Source organism: Caloenas nicobarica, chromosome 2 (assembly GCF_036013445.1).
Source record: "Caloenas nicobarica isolate bCalNic1 chromosome 2, bCalNic1.hap1, whole genome shotgun sequence".
Lineage (NCBI taxonomy): Eukaryota > Metazoa > Chordata > Aves > Columbiformes > Columbidae > Caloenas > Caloenas nicobarica.
Genome location: NC_088246.1, coordinates 165,832,170 through 165,837,122, shown reverse-complemented (window position 1 = coordinate 165,837,122; position 4,953 = coordinate 165,832,170). Strand labels below are relative to the sequence as shown.

The 4,953-nt window shown below is 55.1% G+C and overlaps 1 long non-coding RNA gene across 1 annotated transcript; it reads right to left on the bottom strand.

Annotated features, from left to right (window-relative positions):
* Positions 1-3,141: 3,141 nt before the first annotated feature.
* Positions 3,142-4,635, bottom strand: LOC135985925 (uncharacterized). The gene is made up of 2 exons (XR_010605817.1): positions 4,362-4,635; positions 3,142-3,341 (listed from the first exon to the last, which is right to left on the bottom strand). It is a non-coding gene; the product is annotated as an uncharacterized LOC135985925 (long non-coding RNA).
* Between the last annotated feature and the right edge of the window lie 318 nt (positions 4,636-4,953).

Below are 4,953 nucleotides of genomic sequence, written 5' to 3'. Positions count from 1 at the left end.
CAACAATTAAGCGGCTTTAGGAGCCTCACAACCGCCCAAAAAGCTAAAAAAAACCCTAAAAACCTCAATTAAAAAAAAACCTCATAAAGCCCCGTTTAAATATAATAATTTAAATTAATAAGCAGTTAAAATAAAAAGCCGAATTTGGACTCGTAATCCTGGGAAACAGCCCCAAATCTCCCCCTGCGCTTTAAATATTAATCTATTGAATAAATTCGTTATCAGTAAATAGATTCTAAAAGCTTTAAAGCCCCAAATCTGCCCCTCGAGCTTTAGAAGCGTTAAATAAACCTTTAAAAAGCCGATTTAGACCCAAACAGCCCCAAAACGGCTCCTCGCAGCTTTAAATAATTAAAACAATTCAGCGGCTCCAGGAGCCTCGAACTGCCCGAACCCGGTGAAATAAAACCGCAAAAACCATTGAAGTGCAAGAGCCCAAATAAATCGGCCGGTTGGTAAAAACCCCAATTCGGCTCCAAACCCAGGAAACCCGAATCCCCGGGTTGAACTGCTCCATAAACCGGTTCAAATGAACAGTTTAAAAAGCTTTAAAGTCACGAATCAGCCCCAAAGTGGGATCCGCAACTTTAAATACGTTTAAAATGCGATTTCGACCCAAATGGCCCCTCCCGACTTTAAATACAATCATTTCGACATTAACTTTAATAAATCGAACAATTAAATTTTAGGAGCCTCAAACCCGCCCAAAATGTTCCAAATAAAACCTCAAATAAACTTTTTGAACATATTAAAAAAAATAACATTAAAAAAAAACCCCTAATCTGGACTCAAACTCCTGGGAAAAAGCCCCAAACCTCCTCCCGAGCTTTAAACATTAATTCTCCTGATAAAATGACAATAAAGAGATTTTAAAGGTGCCTTTTAGCACAAATTGGCACCCAAAACCCCCCTAAAATATGTAAAAAAAACTTCTAGAAGCCGAACTAGACCCAAACCTCCCCGGACTCCCGAGAAAAGCCCCAAACCGGCTCCTCCCGCTTTGAACACAACGATTCGAACAGTTAAAGCGGCTGCGGGAGCCTCAGCCCCCCCCCCCCAACAGCCACAAACCCGCGGCTTTTAAACCCCCAGTTTCGATCAAAGCCCCAAATACACCCAAGCCCGCCGGGCACTCGTCACCCCGCCGAGCCCCAATTAACTCCCGCACGATAATTAACGCCCTGACCCGCACGTTAATCGGTTCCAGCCGCCGCTCCCGCTGCTCTCGGTCCCTCGGGTTCCGCGTGGGGGGGCGGATCAGCCGGTTCGGCAGCCCCGAGAAGCGCGCGCAGCCGCCGCCGCCACGTCCTTTATCACCTCGCTGTCCCGCCCGGTCCCGCCCTCCGCCCGCCCTCCGGCCAATGGACGAGACGCCCTCCTCAGCCGCGCTGGCCAATCAGCGCCTCGTTACTGTGGGAGAACGTCGGCGGGAAGACGGCGACCAATCAGCGCCTTTTTTACCTCAGAGGCACTAGCGAATCAGCGCCTGGCACGGGCTGGGCGAACCTCGGCGGGAAGGCAGTGACCAATCAGCGCCTTTCTCCCCTCAGCGATACGATCACCAATCCGCACCTTTCTCCCACCCCCTCGGAGAAGCCCGCGCGGGGATGAGCCAATGGGCGACTTTCGCGCCGGGCGCCGGCAGCCAATCAGCGAGCGCCCCCTCCTACCTCACTATAAAATAGCGACGGCGAAAAGGAGGGGGGAGACAAGATGGCGGAAGAGGCAGGAAGCGGTGCCTCGTCCGGCGGCGGCGATTGAGGCGGGGGGGGGGGGAGTCGGGGCTGGGCGGAAAAGCGGCAGCTCCTGAGACAGCAGCGGCAGCAGCAACGGCGATCGGGGGATGTGGGGGGGCGAAAAGCGGCGGCTCCTCCGGCCGCAGCAGCAACGGCGATCGGGGGATGTGGGGGGGGAAAAGCGGCGGCTCCTCCGGCCGCAGCAGCAACGGCGATCGGGGGATGTGGGGGGGGAAAAGCGGCGGCTCCTCCGGCCGCAGCAGCAACGGCGATCGGGGGATGTGGGGGGGAAAAGCGGCGGCTCCTCCTGCCGCAGCGGCAACGGCGATCGGGGGATGTGGGGGGGGAAAAGCGGCGGCTCCTCCGGCCGCAGCGGCAACGGCGATCGGGGGATGTGGGGGGGGAAAAGCGGCGGCTCCTCCGGCCGCAGCAGCAACGGCGATCGGGGGATGTGGGGGGGGAAAAGCGGCGGCTCCTCCGGCCGCAGCCAGGACGTGGCTTCACCGGCACCGGGGCCGCGAGGCCGCGCGCTGTGAGGCTGCGGGGCGGGTGTGTGGCCGGGGGCTCCGGCGGTCCCGCAGCGGCGGCCGCGGGGCAGGATGAGGCGGCTGTGGCGGTACCTGTGGGGCACTTGTGGGGCTGCTATAGGGGCTCTTCAGAGGCGTGTCTGGAGCACTTAGGGGCAGGTACAGGGCTGCTATAGCGGTACCTGTGGGGCTGCTATGGGGTTACTTATGGGGCACAGATGGGGGGGGCACAGGATGGGGAGACAGCTGGGGGTGGCACCGCATGCAGGGGGTGGGGTCAGTGCGGAGGGGCGGGGACTATGAGAGGACGCGCCCTCGGGGAGTCCCGCCTGGGGAAGGGGGTGGAGCCTCCGTGTGTCACGCCCTGTGGGAGGAGCCCGGGGGTGGAGCCTGTGCAGGCATCACCCCCTTGGACAGCCCACTCGGGGGTGGGGTCAGCAGGGGATGTGCCCCCCAAGGGGGCGTGGCTTAGCAAGGGAGGAGCTTTGGAGGGGGTGGAGGCTTTACAGGACATGCTGAGGGGGCGTGGCTTAGGGGAGGTGGTTGGGAGGAGTTGAGGGCGGGGCCTCAGAGTTGGGGGTGTGACCTCTCGAGGACACGCCCCTACAGGAGAAGCCCAGACTGGATATCACAGTGAAAAATTAAAATTAACTGTTGTTAATCAGATGTAGTTTGCTGTCTTTTTATTTTGACTCTACTTAGAGGCAATTCATACCTGTGATGTTTTCACACACCTCCCAAAAAAGCTGTGGTTAAATATAGACAGTCATGACTCACTGTTTTCTAATTTTATTTTGCATCTAAATCTTTTAATGTTATGTTGGGAATCATTACTACCTGGGAGGTTTTTTAATACCTCCATTTATAAACAGCCGGGGGCCATGTTGGGGTATTTTTAATTAAGGAAACTGCTGTTTCAACCCGCAAGTGAAAACAAACCACACGTACGAGGCTGGACACGGTCAAACAAACCCCGGCTGGTTCAGCAGCCGCTGCCAGCGCGTCCATTCACCGCCTGCCCAGCCCGACAGACCTGCTGGACATACGTGTCCTGGTGAACTTGTACCAGCGCTGCATTCTGGGGAGAAATACATCCTGTAAGAATCCTGCTCTAAAACACTGCAGATCAACAATAGTTCTAAGTCACAGAGACTCCTCGTTTTCTCTCTGACTCTCACAACAGTAATAAATAAATCCCAAAGGACAGAAAACACCAGGATAGGCTGGAAACAACAAAAAACCCCACATGGCAGAAACAGTACCAAGCACCGTAAGTAACACTTCAGCATCTCAAACGAAAATAAATGATAAAACCCTTCGGGAGAGGTCTAAAGAAAGACAAACGAGTCCACAGAGAGCGATACTAAAGCCCTCCTCCCGAGAGGACCATGTGGGGGACAGAGGCACTTGGAAGGGACGTGGTTTGATGAGGCCACTTGCCACACACATTGATTCTGGTGCCTGGAAGGACAATGGAGGGGACACAAGGGGACAGGGGGCACACGAACGGTACAGAGGGATGTGGGGAGCTGATCGGGGTGCCTGCGATGGCTCCAGGGCACGCTGCCCAAGGGAGAGGTCCTGCAGCAACTGGAGGCCACGTGAAGGGCTCTGGGTCAGAAGAAAGGCAAACAGAGGCCTCTGGGCTGCAAAATACACAAACAGGTCCCCAGGCAACAAGAACACGGGGGGCGGCTACAAGGAAGGTAAATGGGGGCTCTCAGGTGCCCCAAAAGACAAGCTCAGCTGTCCTGAGAGGAGCAGGTGGAAATCAGAGGAGTTCTAAAGAGAGCAGAGGGGCAAACAGAGTGGTCTTGAGAGCGTACAAGAGGGAAAAATGAGGCCTCTGGGATGTACCAAAAGCAAATGGGGAAATTTTGAGGGGAAGAGAGAAAAAGAGGGGAATTTAATGAAGCAAAAGGTCAAACGGGCACCTTGATGCCACCAAAGAGCCTGCGGGCACCCAAAGGCAGACGGGGCAATAACAGAGGAACTGGAAGGAAACGGGTTTCTGAGGGAACAAGGTGGCGAGTAAGCCTGTGAGAGGCCCAGAGGCAAATGGATGTGTCCTGAGGAGAGCAAATCAAAAGGTTCTTACCTCTGAGAAGTTCTCCTTGACTTTTGTTCCACCAGCAGCCGTCCTGTGGTCTCGGCACAGCCTGGGGATCCCTGACCTGCACCACCACAACCTTTAACAGGACATCCGGCAGTTCTAGAACCTGAATGACAAACAGCAACTATTTCTCCAGGACAGCTTTGATGTAGGATTGTTTTATTTTGTTTTCCCTGCAGAGCACAGGGAGAAATTTCTCCTCCGCACAGTACCACTAAACACCCCACCCATGATCCTTCAGGCATTTTGGGGCTGTAACCCCCCCATCCCTCACTGGCCTGCTCCTCCAGTACCATCAGCACACCCCCCAGTAACATCATCATCACCCCCCCAAAGCCCCCCTTTTTTCCTCTCCAAAAAAAGGTAGAAAAGGGAAATAGCCCCCAAGAGCAGCTCCTTGCTCTCATAATGCCATTTACATATGTACATACTACAACTCCTCAAAACAGGGGACAGTGCCCCAAACAGTCGCAGTCCCCATCCCACAGGCCGGCAGCTGCCCCATGGCACGGTGGGGAGGGAAGATGTTGCCACGTCTCCCGCTTGGGTTCTGCTCTCCCACATTCTGTTCCCCACC